Source organism: Bombus vancouverensis, chromosome 2 (assembly GCF_051014615.1).
Source record: "Bombus vancouverensis nearcticus chromosome 2, iyBomVanc1_principal, whole genome shotgun sequence".
Lineage (NCBI taxonomy): Eukaryota > Metazoa > Arthropoda > Insecta > Hymenoptera > Apidae > Bombus > Bombus vancouverensis.
In genome coordinates, this window is record NC_134912.1 from 386,647 (window position 1) to 406,296 (window position 19,650).

General features: G+C 38.7%; 1 long non-coding RNA gene across 8 annotated transcripts; it reads right to left on the reverse strand.

Annotated features, from left to right (window-relative positions):
* Nucleotides 1–10,775: 10,775 nt before the first annotated feature.
* On the reverse strand, nucleotides 10,776–15,113 carry LOC143304813 (uncharacterized). Of its 8 annotated transcripts, XR_013061461.1 has the most exons (5): nucleotides 12,386–12,549; nucleotides 12,183–12,273; nucleotides 11,443–11,532; nucleotides 11,123–11,344; nucleotides 10,776–11,019 (listed from the first exon to the last, which is right to left on the reverse strand). It is a non-coding gene; the product is annotated as an uncharacterized LOC143304813 (long non-coding RNA). The 8 variants fall into 8 exon arrangements; XR_013061448.1 differs by having other exon boundaries at nucleotides 11,123–11,532; nucleotides 12,183–12,270; nucleotides 12,386–12,545; XR_013061444.1 differs by having other exon boundaries at nucleotides 11,123–11,532; nucleotides 12,386–12,545.
* Nucleotides 15,114–19,650: the final 4,537 nt, after the last annotated feature.

Below are 19,650 nucleotides of genomic sequence, written 5' to 3' on the forward strand. Positions count from 1 at the left end.
TGACGATGAAAGTTTCCACGTCCTCTGCTCGTATTGCCTTTGTTCCCTCTTCCTCTGTTTCGACCACGTGTTGGCCCATGCCAATAGCCGTTACTGCTTCCCGCTTGGACGCCATTTTGACACTCTCTCGCAAAGTGTCCTAATCTTCCACATCTGAAGCATCCTTCCTTTTTGCAGAAAAGGCGTTGGTTTGCATTTCTCCTCGATTGGATTTATTTTTCTTCTCTGCTATCTCTATTTTATTTTTTACATACGCTACCGTTTGATCCTCTTCTTTCAATGCGTCTATTATGTCCGCTATGTAGCTGTATTCTTCGGGTAACGTATTCAGCATGTAATTCAGCTTTTCCCTCTCACTTACTTGTGCGCCCGCACTTTTTAATTCATTGATTAATTTTTCAAAGTCGTTAAAGAATGATGCTGAATCACTGTAGTTCTCCAGTCTTATGTTTTCCAATCTCCTTCTGCATACGATCTGCAGTGCCGTCGACTCTTTCAAGTACATTTCATCAAACCTTTTTATTATATCATACGCCGTTTTTCCTTCCCTAACATACTCCAATTGTCTGTTCGATATTGCACTATAAATTATATTAATCGCCTTCAAATCCTTTTTGTCCCAGTCTTCATCGTCTCTTTCGTTCTTCATTCTAGTTGTAACAACCTCGCATTCCTTATATTTGAGAAACATCGTGATTCTTTGCTTCCACATTCCATAATCCTCACCATCGAATATACGTATCATGATTTCCGATCTCTCCATTTTAATTGATTCTTCTTTTTTTTTCTTTTCTTACTCAAGCGTTCCTACGTGCTCGAAGTATATTTTTTCCTCTGAAAGTTTTTTTTTCTTTACTGAAAACTCACTCGCAAGATCGTAACCACGCACTAAATATCTTGTAAAACTAGTAACCACGCTCTGCTACCAGGTTAAGGAAATTCGAGGATTGGGAATACAAATTATTGACTATATTTCCCACACAACAGTTATACATCTATATTACTCTCTGAAGAACGTCTTGCACGCACGCTGGTCGCCAACCGACTACACTAGGTTCTTCTAACATCTGGCAACAGTCTTTTGTCTCCACTAAGACCTTGACGCCCTCTAACCCTTACACACACACTCTCATGTACAGTGTAAATGTATCACTTCCCTAACAATTACGAAACATGCATGTCTATATATAAATATATAAATAATCCATATTCTAAACTAAACCACTAATAATAATCTACAAAAGAAATAGAACACACAACGCAACACTTGGGACTAAGCGACAACCTGTCGATAGGCCAAACGCTCAAAATAATTAACACCGCAACGACTTGAGGAATTGCGTACAGAAATTCTATCATCAAACACAAATATGTAAACACACATTAAACACACAATAATCTAGAAACAAAACCTTCAATACTATGTTGTCACAATACAAGATATATATGTATATATGAAATCAAATAATTGACACATAACCTCAAATACACAACATTACATCTCTAAAGAATCTAAATGAAAATCACATTGCCAGAAGTATATACATATATACGTGTGCGTGTGCGTGTTCTATCTTATTAAATGAAGTTAATATAAAATAAATAATTAACATTTCATTTCGTATGAATACTACACTGCCAGAAGAAATATGCATATGAATACATATTTATATATATATGTGTGTGTGTATGTTTTATACTATCGAACACTCTATAAAATAAACTACTCAAAACAATAAATAACGCTATCGAAGAATTAAAAAACATTAGTCATATTAATATGACACACAACATAAATATATGTCGGGTTAACATTAGGATTTAAGGCGCGTAACGATTCTTCGTTTGAATTAGCCATTGTTTTACAAAACAGAGAATATATTTACACGAATAAACAAGGTTTTACAAATATTATGAATAATGAATTTTGTAAATGATATGATTGATTAACAAATGATAAATTAAATTATTAATTAGATTAAAGAATAATAAGTTTTATCGAACAATAAAAGAAACGAATAATATATCTTACGATTTACTAATTTAACGAATAATGAAAATTAACGATTGATAAATTTACAAATATTGAATTTAATTTACGCTATAAACAATGATCCGGGGTTCAAACGAATCCACGGTCAACGGGAAAACTTTAAACAATTTTATAACACAAAAAAATACGTTTGCTGAATCACTCGGAAAAAATTACTCGATGTATCACTTTCCAAGGCGATCACACGAATGCCTCTCTGCATAAAATCTTTTTCGTAATACGACTGCATTTGTTTGTTATATTCTCGCTGGAAACATCGAGAAGGTTCCAATCGTTGTTGCTAGGCAATATCTGTCAAAAGTTTGTTATATACTCCTTGGAAACATCGAGAAAGATCCAAACGCCGTTACTAGGCAGTTTCTGTCTGGAGATTGATTCCTCATACAACGTGTGTCCCATTATATCGACATCTCTAAAGTACAATTCTATGTGATTTCTAGGGAGAACAATACAACCGATCCACACCTTCGTCAGGCAAAACGTTTATCCCGTGACCGTGGCTACGTTCAGCGACCAGTTGTCACCTCGAACCCACTTTCGCTTTTCACAAATGTCAAACAATTACAGATGACAATTACTTAATTACAGTTATGATAAAATCTGGGCTAAAGCATTAAAAGGCTTCCTCAAAATTGCATAGGGAAGGCTCCGGTTTTCATTTCATCTCCGACATATATATATATATATATATATATATATATATATATATATATGTGTGTGTGTGTCGGAGATGAAAGGACACCGGAACCTTCGGATAGCCCCGCAACATTGCAATCTAAAGTCTACTATAACTGTAACTAAACTATTGTAGTTATTCAATCCGATTGTAATTGTTCGAGATTAGTGACGGTAAGCTTTGGCTCGAGGCAACAGTCTGTCGCCCAACGTAGCCGCGGTCAAGGGATGAACGCTTTGCCTAACAAAGGTATAGAGTAATTCTATAGCTCTCCTTAAAAGAAATATTCGTGGCGACACGCGACAGTAAACATTCCAACGGTTTCTGTCCCGTGGCTCGCCACACGCAGACCCTATTCTTCGAGTAAGATGATTGCCAGATGTCGATGCGTCTCCGCAGTACATGTTCGGCTAGCCCGAGGGCCCGTTATAAATCTTAAGGTTTAGTTAACTAAAGTCCTTCAAACAGACAAACAGTCTTTGTCCCAACTACGGGAAGATAGGGGAGACATATTTTTCAACGAGCGGCGTCTCCCACTAGCAACTTTCCCTCGAGGGCGGCTAGCATCTTTTTCTAACCACCGATATGGAGATTGACCAATTAGCAGCAACGTCAATTTCCCTTACTTCCTAAACGCAGGCTTTCCTCGACGAATCCGATGATCTCGTGTCCTTAGACACACCCCATTATAGTTTTCCTGTGTGGCATCATCGGGACGGGACGGGCATTCTTTGACGCGCTCCCGTCGACTAGAGAGTAACGTCTTTACGCTCAGCAATTATTTTTACGAGTCAGACTTAGATTCAGCGAGAACGCCCATCTGTCATCCCGTTGGCCGCGGATTCGTTATTGAACCGGAGATCACTGTCACTAGTGTCGCGGACGTCTCACCGCCGTGATAGATTGTCAAACCTGTGTTATTCATACCTGTGTCAATAAATCGTATCTTCGCTACACCGCAACGATGGCTACCTTCAATGAAGACTCCTCAAACACCGACAACCCTATCCCCACTGCCTCTCCGACATATATATGTCGGAGATGAAAGGAAAGCCGAAGCCTTTCCTTGGAAATTTTGGGAACATCCTCTAGTACCTTAGCCTAGATTTTATTATAGTTGTAATCGCTTAAGATTTGTAATAAGCGAGATTGGGTTCGAGGTGACAATCGGTCGCTGAACGTAGCCACGGTCACGGGATGGATGTTTTATCTAACGGAGGTCTGGAGTGGTTGTATGTGTTTTCCGAGAAATGTGGTTGTGGCGGCATGCGGCCTCGAGAGCGGGCCTAGCCACGTGTGATGTTGCCTCGGAGGTGCCGATGCAATGGGACATACATTGTATTAGTAATCAAAACTCCAGGCAGAAACTGCCTAGCAACGGCGTTTGGAACTTTCTCGATGCTTCCAACGAGTGTGCCCAGCAACGGCGTTTGGAACCTTCTCGATGCTTCCAAACGGGTATAGAAAACAAAATGCAATCGTACAGGGAGAAAAATCTCCACGAGGCTGGCATTCTTGCGATTGCCTTGGAGAGTGATACATCGAGCATTTTCGACGATCGCATTTGCGTCTAAGTTAGTTTCGCTTAGTAAGGAGTTATCCCGGTGACCGTGGATTCGTTTGAACTCAAACATTGCTAATAGTATTATTTAATTTAATTATTCGTAGATCGTATTATTCATTAGGCTTAGTGTTTGTTAGACTTATTACTAGTTGTACTTATTATTTGTTAAGCTTAGTGATAGACCTGTATATACGTGTAAATAAAATCTCGGCTTTGTGAAACGATGGCTAGTCCACATGAAGAGTCGTCGCGCGCCCAAAATTCGAATCTATATATATATATATATATATATTAAATGTCTTTTGTTTTTATGTATGATATATATATATATATCATACATAAAAACAAAAGACATTTAAAAGAAAAAAAATAATAATAATAAGGAACCTCTGATGGAAATGCCTCCGCAAACATTGTCCGAACGTCGATCACCGAAGCCTAGGGAAACAACAAAAAAGGAAAAAACATTAAAATCGCAAAAACAACCATAATATGCGAATATCCAAACTTACGAAAAATAACTCGAAGAAGGAGGTCCTTGTTGTGGGAGAAAAGCGGAATTGCGCGTGTTGCCCGAGCAAACATCGAGATGATAATGATGCTGCAGCCGCCAGCCCTTGCACGCGCCGAAGAGACACGGGTAATTCCCACGGTACAAAACATAGAAGTTTCTCGCGGAAAAGACTACATCAGCATGGAATGCTTCAAGCCTCCTAGACGCTAGCTCAGCAGAAGCACAGGACTGATAGGAACTAAGTCGAAGTATGGAACTCGCATTCTCTCACGTACGATTTCAAGAAATCCAAACTGCAACATCCCGATTCCCACGGAAGCGTACCCCCAGTGGACCACCACCCCGTGGGGGATGGCATTATAAATAAGCGTAGCAACATAGAGCAGAGCTCATTATAATTTACGTACCATATTGTGCTCATTATTATATTTTGTGTTCATTGTTATTACGGATCATTCGTATTACGCTCATTATACTTTGCGCATTAGTCTTTGTGATCATTCTTATTACGATTATTCTTTGTACTCATTACCATCGTGCTTTTTATTACGTTCGTTCAGAAATTTCTTATAGCATTTACTGTATTAATCAGATTAGTAAATTGTAAGGCGGGTATCTAGATAAAATAAATAAAGTAAAAATTGGAAATTAACTATATTCGAGTTCAAGTAATAAACCCAGAAGTAAAAACACCGACGATCACCGGAGCAGGCGAAGTAATGGCAACCGACAGCACTGTTTCCTCAAGGTAAGAAAATTAATTTTGAAAATTCCTTCTCTGATAATTTCGTTTCCCTCGTGTTACGCCGCGCGACTCTCTGCCTGGCCCAGGTCACACACCGCGGGCCAGACGGACACCAGATGTCCGCTCTTCCGTACGGCGTACCCTCAATAGCCTAAGTACCCGTCATAAACCCGAGTAATTTGCTCGTTAAGGTCCTTCAGACCCAACAAATGTCCTTTTCTAAATCAGTTTCTAAAGACTATTGTTTACTACGGCTTGGCAAGGGAAAGTTGGGTTTTTCCACGTACGATGCTTCCTAATAACAACTTTCTATCAAGGGCAGCTAAGACCCTTCCTAATCCACCAACCTTCGTTTAACCAATTAACAACGAAGCCTATTTCCCTCACTCTCTTAGCCAAAATCGTCACCAACAAATCCGATGGTCCCGTGCGCTAGACACTGATCCTTAGCCTTCCTCCGAGACAGCACCGTCTCCCAAGAGGTACTGATTCTACATCCTTCGAACGGTCAACATCCTTCGAGCGGGTATACACACCCGCAGATCAGTCACTCAATCATCTCGTACATACGCATCAGTGTAACTATCCTCGTTATAAGTTGTGGAATAAACGGTGAAATATAACTTACTACTGTGTCATATTCAATCAACCACCTCTGTTATCCTAACCGAAACAGGGGAACGACTACTTCGCGGCGTCGATTCACCGAATCGTAGCGAGAACTTACGCCTCTCGCTGACGCGTTTTCCTCGCGACCGCGTCTCTCCGCGAACGGTCGTAACACCTCGAGAATCGAATTAGAACTTCCTATCATCGATCTCGTTTTATTTCCGTGAACGGTTTTGAAGAAAGAATCATTGCTTAAACTTTACACAAGTCCCGCACAGAGAGGATCGTTAGAATCATCTTCGATTATTAAATTCAAAAGGCGAGAAAATCGTGGCAATAGAATCCATCGTAGCAAATGAATTGAGCCTCGGTTCTAACGACGAACCACTACAGCGAAATTAAAGGAGAAGAAGAAGTCAAACGTAAAAATAAATTTATATAAAACAACGAAAGATCTCACATTCCTATCCAATCCAGCAACGCTAAAATATATATATCCAGCTAATAAAATATATATATAATAACCTAAGCAATTCTACATTCAAATAAAAATCCGTTCAACGAGGACAAATATTTATTGTACCCAGCTTTAATCCTCTCCCGTGCCAGTATCCCTGCACATAGCAGGTTAGCCGAAAAGTGGAATTCGTTTGCCAGTTGTATTAAACGTCAGTTAACGCTACCCATTAAACGCAAAAAAAAATTTAACAATAAAAAGAAAATTTCTGAAATAGTCCTTAGACTATTTCTGGTGGCAGCAACTAACGTATTAATCAGAAATCTAAATCAATATTTCATACACAATAATATCATTTCAATATTTCTCTTCCGATTAAATTCAAACTCAAACAAAAAAAAAATTTCAGTAAAATTTAAATTTAGAATTTGATCGATTTAAACAAACAAATACGTAACAGATTAAATTTTTGGTGGCAGCGGTGGGATCCGCTTCACGGAGGATTAAAGTTGGTTTAAACGGTTCGATACGCTCCACAGAGGACTAAAGTTGTCACGCTTGTCGATAAAATTTATACCTAAGAAATAATGTCGACTAAATTAGAATCGTTGGACAAAGACATGATCTTGAAGTTATCGGAAAAACTTAAAGCATGGGATGCGAATTTTCGCGACATGAGTACAAAAATGAATAAATTACAAGACGATGTGCGTTCACTGAAAATAAGAAAGGAAATCAAGACACCCGTATCATCGCCGATAATTTCCCAAGCGACAATACCGATAGAAGTTAATCCCCAACCAATTAAGTTAAAAGATGCAATAGAGACAGTACCAGTGTTCGACGGACATCGACCCTCGGTATTTCGATTTTTAAGAGCATGCGAGCGCGCACGAAACATGGTTCCTAGGCATCAAGAATCTCAGTTAGTAAAATTATTAACGAATAAGCTTCGCGGACACGCGTTTCTCGCCGTAGAAGACACAGAAGTAATAAGTTTAAACGATTTCGGGAATAAATTAAAAGATATGTTCGTTCCGGGAAAAACGGTTAACGAATATAAAGGGGAATTAGCTACAATGTTTCAACGACCGGGAGAAGATATTTTGGACTACATAAATCGCGTCAGAGATCTCAGACTGGCAATAATGAACGGGGAAAGGTACGAGTACGGCACCGTATTTCAAGATAGGATAGATCGAGACACGAGGGAAGCTTTCGTTAAGGGGCTCCCAAACGAGGTGTATTTACGAGTAAAGATAGCAGGATACCAATCCTTGGACGATGCGTACCGCCAAGCCGTGAAAGCAACACGAGAATTAAAACAAGCAAACAATAGAATTCGATACCAACATCCGACACCTTCCAATAATTATAACCGAAACAACGCTCATCCACCATGCAATAATATCTACATCGGAAACAACCGCCAGGACTGAAGATTTGTACCGCCGTCGCGGAAACATCTAAACAACCCGGGAATAGAAGAAGATGTCAGGAAAGAAGCAAGAGCAATAACCTGGGAAGAAAGATGCATAAATAAATACCTCGATAGAGATATAAATCAAAAGAGAGATGCTGACCATTTCAACTAATCAACTTTTCAATGCAAACACCATTCCGTTGCTGTGATAAGGAATAATGTCACGTTAAACAATGAAGCAGAAACTAGGAAATTGAACGACGAGACGATAGGCAACGCTTATCCACTGCCTAATATCACGGAGATATTGGACCCGCTGGGAAGTGCGAAGTGCCTCTCCACGTTCGACTTGGCAAAGATACAAAAGCAAGACTCCACAAATTTTGTGAATATTTCAACCATAATAGAAAAAGAGATAGCGAGTGTATCTCACTCAAAAACTTCTATAAAACCATCAGAAGGTAACTTTATTGAACTCAAAGCCAAATCATTAAATTGCAAGGAAGATCACACTATAGAGAATAAAAATATAGCTATCCTTAAATCCAAAACAGAATCTATAAGCAAAAAGGTTTGTAATAAAAATTCAAAGAATAATTCTAAATCTACCGAAAATATTCCTAAACGTTCCATACAAATAAATAATAATTTAATTATAATAAGCACTTCCAGTGAAGCTATTCATCCTGAAAAGGTAGAGAAAAATCAAGGTGGTGTGAATAAAGTAAATAAAGAAGAAAAAAGGGTAACTAAGGAAAAGGATTCTAAACATCTTCAAGCTGAAGAAACGCAAGTTCAACAAGCTCAAAGACATCAAAAGGGAGAAAATAGGGAATCACCAGTTGAAGATATATATAAAAACTTGAATAAATACGCTAGCCATTGGATTATAATTGGATTAAAAATACTTTATTGGTTACTACATCTAATATTTGACGTAGGTAACATAGTAGGTAGTGCTGATCTTATGATTCCCCCAGGAAAATATAGATGGTATCACACTATACTATATACAAAATATTTTTGGGTTAACATGGCTGCGGTACTTTCAAAAATTTGTATTTTGAATGCTATTGGCAAGCAATTGGATAATTGGATCGGTGTCAGTAAACTTGCGTCTTGGCGTAAAATAAAAACTAAAATGAAGAAAGGGAAGAAAATAGTAATTGGATACATGGAAGTCATGAAGCCAATATTACAAAGTTTAGTAGCTTGCAAGGGAAACGAATATATAAACCCAAACGATTCCCCAAATACTCCAACTGCACGAATAGTCTCCCCAGATTTAAAAACTAAAACATATTTACTTTTAGACTCCGGATCAGAAATCAATATCATCAAGAAACCTGCCTTACCCGATTCAGCAACCATCAACGAGCAAGAATCAATTGAATTTCGAGGAATTTCGGCAAAGAATCTGGTCACCCTAGGGCAGACAATAATACAGGTTGCGGGCCATTCAGTTACTTTTCATGTAGTTGATGAATCATTGCTGATCGATCAAAACGGAATCTTAGGATCCGAATTTTTGCAGGATGCAAAGCTCGTCTGCATTACGAGCAAAAACATATTAAATGGGGAAGTATTTACATCCCGTTCGATACAATAATTGTGCTGAAACGAAGTTCGGTACCACGTACAATAAATATTGCAAATCCGGAGGCAAACGAGGGATTTATTCCCAAAATTGAACAGATTAAGGGAGTCTATTTCGGAAACGCGGTTGTGAGAAACCATAAGAGACGGGGTTATCTAAAAGTAATTAATATCACATTGAGGGATTACGAATTTACCATACCTACAATGGTAATTAAAGAATTTATAATTCCCACTTCGCTCTCTCATATTACGTGCAACAATATTTCAGTATCTAAAGAAACAAGGTTCGACAAAATAATGGAATTTTTGCGACTGGAACATTTAAACATAGAAGAAAGAAGAAACGTTGAAGCACTAATACAGAAAAATCAAGACAGATTTCATCTTCCAGGCGAGACGCTGGAGGGAACAGATATATTGAAAAACGCACCAACACGTTCCAACGATTGATGAATTCGATATTATCAGGATTACAAGGAATATCAATCACACCGACCATTATAGTAAAGCAACTACCAACAGTCACTACATCCGCTCCGAACGAGCTCAGAGATGCGATCAGTCAAATTTCCTTCGGAAATTTGAACCCCGAGAGGGGGGGGGTGTCACGTCCCGCGCTACGCACGTGCCGTACCGAAAAACGGAAAAACGCAATATATAAATAACGCGAGCGACAATTCGAATATCCAAAACGAACACACGATACAACGAAAATGGAAATTGTTTAAATAAAAGTTTAATTAAATGTAGTCATATATAGAGAATTAGTATACGAGGGCAAATAAGAGATAATAAAGTTAAAATAGGTACTCTAACGAAATGGTAAATATAAAGAGTACAACATAACCTATAATTTCATAATTCGACTAAGGATAAACTATGAAGAACCAATTAACCAAAAGTGACTCGCAAATTAATTAATAAATCACGACATAATACTATATTCAATCAGGATAACCTACAATTCGACAATTTAATCAAATCTCGTAATAACTTTATGAATAATTCAAAGGAAAGGAAAAAGGAATGGAACGATAGGAATACATACCTTTATAACAAACAGGAAATATCAAGCAATTTAATATACAGCAAATATGGACATACAAAACCACAATAAACAAAATATATCTTATATACAGCTAGATATAAAATATATAAAACACCTAGGCATATTAACACACTTCAATAAACCAGGCACTATTGTCAGAATCCACACACGAAACGTCAAGATTAAAGTAAAAGGGATTCCACGAACAATACACTCGAACAAGTTAAAACTAACACAATCGAAACAGACCACAAGAACGATTTCAAGAGACAACGGAGTGCGGTAGTATATGGAACAACACTGCTTGTCGAATACTGCAGATAGTGGTAACCTAAAGGGAAAAAGGAAAATTACTATGCGTGCTCTAACTATTACTTAAATATAAAATGTGTAATTCAATAAAATAATTACAAAACAGTGGAAGTGGAAAATACCTCGTGAACAATTACTCATCGTAGAAGGAAGTGTATGTGCGAAGACAGGTTATGTGTCCATATCCGTAGAACATAATCTACGACAGCCAGCTGAAACAAATGTAGGAATTAACTTTAATTGTTCCGATACAAAACATAATACTACTAAATGTTTATAACAATATTGTGCCTGAACCAAAGGAAGTGTGACACTGCTTATCGAATCATGCAGATAGTACAAACCTAAAAGGAAAAAGAAAATTATTATGTGCGTTCTAACCATTAATTATAAAATGTGTCATTCAATAAAATAATTACGAAACAGTGGAAGTGGAAAGTACCTCGTGAACAATTACTCATCGTAGAAGGAAGTGTATATGCGAAGTCAGGTTATGTGTCCATATCCATAGAACACAAGGTATGACAGCCAACTGAAACAAATGGAAGAATTAACTTCAATTGTTTCAATACAAAACATAATATTACTAAATGTTTATAACAATATTGTGCCTAACTCAAAGGAAGTGTGACAGTGCTTATCGAATCATGCAGATAGTAGAAACGTAAAAGAAAAAGGAATATTATTATGTTCTAACCATCATTTAAATACACAATATGTTAATTCAATAAAATAATTAAAAGCAGTGAAAGTTAAAAGTACCTAGTGCACAATTAATCATAATAGAAGAAAACGTACATGCAGGAATTTCGCAGAAACAAACTGTTGACCCACTCCGTAGAACATAGTATACGACTGTCAGCAGAAACGAATAAATAAACTAACTTCAATTGCCTTAATATATATGGAAGAAAATAATACTATTAAAAATTTACAATTATATTTCAATTAAACTAAACGAAGCACAACAATCAATAATTGATGCTCGACAACAAATTTACAGTTCGCTAATGGAAAATAAAACCGAAAAAATCAAGAAAGTTAATGACATTATAACGAAATAACTCAGCGTTGACACAGCGGTCTTTAATAAGAAGAAATAAAATCAGTTAATAAGTGCAGGAAGAGTTAAGAAATAACTAAGATAGGTTAAGTGAGTGACAACGATAATTTACTACTCACATCGAAGAAGTTTATACAAGGGTCAACGCAGTGATGAGAAACCAACTACCAAATTGGAGTAAATGTGTACGAAGAATCGCAGTCGATACTACTGGAATGACCAAGAAGATGTGAGAAAATTGGAAAGTTAAAAATTAGTGACATTATAACAAACGATTCAACACCGACGGAATGGTCTTAGCAAACAAGAAAAGGTATCTTACAAGTTAACGAGGTTTGTATGCAACCAATCATCCTTAAAGGAAATGTGCATGCAGGAACTCCACGAGAATTGGCTACGGATCCAACTTTGCAAAACATAATATACGACGGTATGAAGATATCGAAGGTAATAAATACCGAGGTAACCAATCATAACCTAAAAAGGGGAAGAATGTTGTAAACCATCTTGGAATAGAAATTGATAATAATAAGAAGCTCGTTACTCACATCGGAAGATATACATTAAAGCCAACGCAGTTACAAGAAGCCTACTACCAATCTTAAGTGAATACTTATGGAATACTGAACCAGATACTACCGAAACAGTCAAGGCAGCAACAAGAAACTGGAAAACCAAGGAAATATTCTGACATTATAACAAAACAATTCGATGTTAGCGAAGAGGTCTTAGCGACCAAGATAGTGGACGGACTATTTTACTATATAGATATTTACAAAATATAGTGTTTTATATATATGTCGGAGATAAGAGGACACCGGTGCCTTCCCTCTGAAACCTCGGGAAAATCCATAAAAACATTGTAATTAAAATCTACAGTTGTAATTAAACGATTTGCCGTCATTCTACCCAATTGTATTTGTTTGAGACTTGTGACAATGAGCTTGGGCTCAAGGCGACAATTAGTCGCCGAACGTAGCCGCGGTCAACGGGACGAACTCTCCATCTAACAAAGGCATTGAGTAACCCTATAGCTCTCCTTAAAAGAAAGATTTGTAGCGACACGTGACAGTAAACATTGCAACGGTTTCTGTCCCGTAGCTCGCCACACGCAGATCCTATTCTCCGGGCAGGATGTTTACCAGATGCCGACGCGTCTCCGCAGTACGTGATCGGCTAGCCCGAGGACCGTTATAAACACTAATATCTAGTTACCTAAAATCCTTCAACAGATACACAGTCTTTGTCCCAGTTACAAGAAGACAGGAGAGACCTATTTTTCCACGAACGACGTCTCCCACTAGCAACCTTCCCGCAAGGGCGGCTAGCATCCTTTTCTAACTACCGATATGGAGATTGGCCAATTAGCAGCAACGTCAATTTCCCTTACTTTCCGAACGTAGGATATCCCCGACGAATCCGATGACCTCGTGTCCTTAGACACACCCCGTCATGGTTTTCCTCTGAGGTATCACCGGGACGGAAAGTCATTCTCTCTTGCGGTCTCATCGACAAAAAGATTAACGCCTTACGGTCAGCGAATATTAACACAGAATCCGACTTAGATTTTTGCGAGTGCGTACGACTACCGTCCCGTTGTCCGCGGATTCGTTATTGAACCTAGGATCATTGTCACTAGTTTCTCGAGTATCTAATTACCACGGTTACTTGTCCGGTTCTATGGTAATCGTACTTGCACTAGCCAATGCTCTATTGCATAACGACGACGTGTAATCCAAACGAAGATTCGCTTCACGCCCCTAACCCTAATTCTAATGTAAACCCGACATATATATATATATATGTCGGAGAAGCAGTGGGGATAGGGTTGTCGGTGTTTGAGGAGTCTTCATTGAAGGTAGCCATCGTTGCGGTGTAGCGAAGATACGATTTATTGACACAGGTATGAATAACGCAGGTTTGACAATCTATCACGGCGGTGAGACGTCCGCGACACTAGTGACAGTGATCTCAGGTTCAATAACGAATCCGCGGTCAACGGGATGACAGATAGGCGTTCTCGCTGAATCTAAGTCTGACTCGTAAACGATAATTGCTGAGCGTAAAGACGTTACTCTTTAGTCGACGGGAGCGCGTCAAAGAATGCGCGTCCCGTCCCGATGATTCCACAGAGGAAAACTATACTGGGGTGTGTCTAAGGACACGAGATCATCGGATTCGTCACTAATCTCGAACAATTACAATCGGATTGAATAACTACAATAGTTTAGTTACAGTTATAGTAGACTTTAGATTGCAATGTTGCAGGGCTATCCGAAGGTTCCGGTGTCCTTTCATCTCCGACATATATATATATATACTTACAATTCTAGGATAAATAAAAGTAGTCTTGATAAGTGTTAGACATGTAACGAAGAACCAGAAGATACCAAACGCGCACCATGTAACCGTTCCAAATAAAGGACTCGGCGATGAAGGATTAGAATTGTAGAACCTATAAACAATAAAGATTTAGCTAGCAATGTATAAGATTAGCTCCTCTATTCTATGTAAAGGCTGCAAATTACACGCACAAGGTAACGACAACCGCATAACAAAGAAACAGAAAATAGCCAATAATATAGGAATAGGTTATGAATTAATCAAAACTGATTAACTGAGTATCAACGACAACCGCGATTAAGATAAAAAATTATTATATTGTACTTAGTTAATATAGCATAATTATATTAATTCTGGCGTGGAGAAATAAGGTTATGTTACGTAATAGAACTGGTAATAACAAACTATGCACATATTACTATCAAATTAATTAAGCGAACACTTTATAAAAATAAACCACTCGTAACACAACAATAAAACAGTGCTATTGATAAATTATAAAATTTAACAATAACACAATCCACATGTTATTATATTAAAATAACACATAGAATATATACACATTATAATGATTACACAAACAATACTATTGTCATTTAAAAATTCTAACTGCGCTAAAATAGAAGAAAATAAGCGACGGACGAATAATTGTTTCAATATTAAACAAATTAAGGACGCGTCACTACACTTTTACTAGAGACATTCACTAGCGGCCATCTTGGATTGTTACGATAGCTCTTACACGTGCGCATCGGAATACATGTAATAATTACACACATTAAATAAATGCAAAATAATATTATTCCCACTGCAATTGTACGTCAACTATTAAAATAAAGTCACAAATAATTAACGGATAAATAATAGATTTCACATTAATAAAATGTTACTATATACTAGGAACATTCACAGGCGGCCATTTTGGATAATCAACACGTTCATATAGTAATCTTTATGCGTTACAAAATAAATCATATTTTCAGCGAAGGAATAAATATTTAATAAATGATTATAAAATGAAAGATCGTAGCGAAGAAAGAATAAATAATGATCAATACAACGTCACGCAAGAATACTGGAAATTGATAGAAACCAGCCGTAAGAAACAAACCATGAAAAAATATATTAAGCTTACTATTATAAAAAAAAATGATATTTTAAAGCATAAGAAGACTCGGCAAATACTAAGTAGCCACGCGCCTTGAACGATTCACTGGCATCAGCAAGGAAGTTACCAGATACATCGCAGATGTAACTTCAGCAAGGACAAGTTGGCACGCGCCTGCCACGTTCCACTGGCATCAGTAAGGAAGTTCTGGGAAACATCGCAGACGCAACATTAGCAAAATACGAGCTACTACGATACCTACATTTTATCACGCACCTTGCATGTCCCTAATACCCAACGAAATACGAGAAATTAAGAAGACGAAACTTCAGTAGCATCTACGTGTCTCAAGAATATGAGAAATTAGGAATAGCGTAAATAAGATAATCAAGAAGACGAAACTTCAGCACAATCCGCGAAAGTAGACAGTTAGAAAATTCCTAATTTGTTACGTAGCAATGCTGTGATTCCCATAGAGATGATCCATCGCGTGACAATTAGGATATTATAAATAAGCGGGAATAACATAGAGTAGAAGAGTCCTTATTTAAAATTCAGACCATTCACATCGTCACTCTGTCCGTCGAAATCGAATATTAAAAAGGGTTTCAAAAAATCTTCATTCGAATTAAGCATTCGTATTGTCACTTCATCTGCGGAATCAAAGTTAATTGTCAAAATTCGACACATCACCAAGCCATACATACCGCCGATCGACTTTACATCTAATCAAGGTAGGAAATTTGAAATTGTATATCCTCTTCTCTTTTAACTTGCAGTCGAACAAAGCTGTCTCTGAACAAAGGCACCCGTCGGCAGCTATAGTTGACAGATAAAACTATCAAGCACACAATTTGCGTAGATTTCATCCGAACGTCTTGAATTCACGATATAAAATTGAAATAAACGTTCTTGGCCAAGATTTAATAAATTGTCTGTAATAAAACAACTTTATAAAATTTCGATCTATTTCGTTTACAATTGTTCGCTGTATCAACCAGTGATTACGGTGTTTTCAACGCAGAGAACATCTATGGTTTTTCGTTTTCCTCTTCCCATCGTTAGCAGATTGCTCATCCTTGGGCGAGGCCTACGAAGCCACACTGATTGTCCACAGTGAACCTAGTTGCCAATTAAAATAATCATTTCTCGCTTACGACTGCACTAGTTGCCAAGAATGACATATATTTTCTAAATTGTTAAATCTAACTGATTATTCGCTGTGTTAAACCTGTGTTACGGTGTTCTCAATTATCGAAAACACTTATCGACTTTCGCATTCCTCCTCCCATCGTTGGCAAATATTGCCCGTCTTTGGGAAAGGCTTGCGAAATCGCACAAGTCGCTCACAGAGAGTGATATTCATTTCACCTTGATCATATCAGATGACAAAAACAAGAAAGAATCGAGAAGATAAAAGTCACCTGAGCAAGAAGCGAGCCGAACGTTGGTACAAACGATTAATTGCTGCAGAAGTTACAAGGGAAGAAAAGAGGCGCAGAGAAGAGTTAGACTTAAATCACGAAGATTCTGTACCGAGTTTTTCGCCCTCGAGTTCACTTATTTCCGAACATTGCGAGACGCATTCCTTCTAATCTCGATCGCCATCGCCTACATCATACGGTAGCGTTTGTCGTAAACCGTATTATATTAATCCCCCGAACGAGTAAAAATTAGCTTTCGCCATTAATCCTATCGACACAAATAAATCTTACCCTAATAAACATTTGTAAAACTTATCCGATTAGAAGTTCGAGTATTTACTATATCTACATATATATATGTCGGGTTTACATTAGAATTGTAATATCGGAATATATTAAAGGTGTAATTTTGTCCGATTAATTATAATTTATTAATAATGGATTGAAAATACAGATATTAGTTAGACAGAGAAACGATGTTTGATTAACAGGAAAACTAAATGCAACGCTCGTACTTACATCAAATAACTTGACAACTATTTGGTAACTCTCTCTCTCTCTCTCACTAACAACTCTAACACTCGACAAAACTCGCAACTCAATTCTAACGACTCTATGCTTCGACGTCTCGATCAACTCTGACCCTCGTCAATGCATTCCTGCTCGGTCGTGCTCGCTCTTGCTCTCGTCCTCTCTCTCTCTCTCTCTCTCTCACACACACACACACACTTTTCGGCCCACATACTCTGGCCTCTCGATTGCCACTCCTTGAAATATGAAACCGTACTTCTGTTTTGACGCTGCATATCTTTTCTCGCGTCACTGTTACTAGGCGCTCTTGGATGTAAACAAACTACAAAAAGACGACGTACACGGTGTTTTCTAATTTCAGCCGATCTCCAATCAAAGCTATTCTACGATATTACAATCGGCCTTTCCTGACAATCACATCTGCCCTCAGATGTGCTCATCATCGCTGCTCGCACTTACATCACTATCGTTAACATTCCACCACTTCATGTGGTCGGCTGCCGTGATCGTGCTGCTCTCGCTGCACTACGTATCGGTCATTTCGCAAGACCTTTACTTTTAGTTAAGGAACTTCGGATGCAGCTTTAGTTGGGGACCGCCCTGCGTCCTCTCGATCGCCACTAAATCTCCCGTCCTGTATGCTGTCGCCTTCTTGCGTCTCTTGTTATACGTCCACTTGTCTCGGGCTTGGATCTCTTCGATCCGTCTCTTTGCATCTGTACGCAACTGATCTCGTTCCTCTTGGAACACCGCGGCCTGTTCGTCCTCGATGCTACTGCTCCTCTTTCGCTCTTCCTCTATCTTCCTCTCCGTTGTTTGTTTACCCATTTCACTCTTGTCAGGGGCTTTGATCGTCGTGGCAGCATCGTGACATTTTCGTAGGCTCGGTTCGTAGATGGAAGACGTTAACAACTTACCATCTACCGAGACTATGATCTCTTCTTTTTCGAAGGTCTTCACGTTCATCGTGTCCTCGACAATCCCATCGTCGTCTTCGTCATCCACATCCTCTGTATATCGAATCTTCGTATCGATATTATTGGAGGGATTCCGCACGTGCGACTTCCCTTGTCTTTTCGTTCGCCTTGCGTTGACTCTCTTCGAGTCTATCCGAAAACTTGAAACAACTCTCACACCCGCAACGCTATCCTTCTCAGTAAATTCGCAAATATCATCAACAACATCCTGTTGCTGTTGTTTAGCCAGATTCTTCCTCCTCGTGATGTTCGCTAAGTCCTCCTGCTGGCCGCAAGAATCTGACGAGGACACCATCTCGTGGTCCACTTTGCCAATCACCACGTGTCTTGCCACTATTCTCCGTTCCTCCGACACTTGCTGCACAGCTGCCCGATACTTCTTCAAAACTTCTGCCAACCTTTCTTTATTTTCTTCCAATTGCGACAGTAGCTCAGTTCGTTCGCGACTAGCTACATTAACACGATCTTCTGCTTCGGAACGTTGCCGCAGTGCTTCCTGCAACGAAGCCTGCGTCTCATTCCGTTCTTGCTCCAGTGCCTGTTTCGCTTTAACTGCAACTGCTCTAGCGCATACTGCATCTTCTAACTGGTTCTTCAGCTGTCGTAAAGCTGCTTTACCCGTCGAGTCACCTTTCGATCTCTCCAGCATCGTTTGAGCGTCTCTTAGCAATGCTTTGGTTCTCTTCAAATCTCTTTTTAGCCTATGTTGCATGTCCTTAACGTGTGACAAATCTATCTCACTCGCCTGTGTCTCTACATCTATCTTGAGGACTTCCGGACACTCATCGGGATTTTCGTCCTTTATTCTACTAATAAAAGATTCTCCCCCTTTTATGCTTATTTCAACAGTGTCCAAAAAGTCTGCGCCAATAATAAGCGAATGTTGCATCACAGTGTCTGGAACCAAATTGTCGCATTTTGATGCGATGTGTCCGTACTCCCTACATTTGAAGCATTTAGGTCCTCTCGATTTGTTCGGACACTCCGCACACACGTGCTCCGCATCACCGCAATTGTAGCATCGCGCCTTCCTCGCATCTCCAGATCGACCGGGTTCCTTGTTCCTGCTACTCTTCGGCTCCTCAAATTTCGTCCTCATCTCCATATCTCTTTTTATCGCTTCGTAGCGCCTGAAACGCTCTTTTAATTGCTCGATATTCCTGGCTCCGTATGGCACAGTCTTGTTCGCGACCTCGTCGGGAAT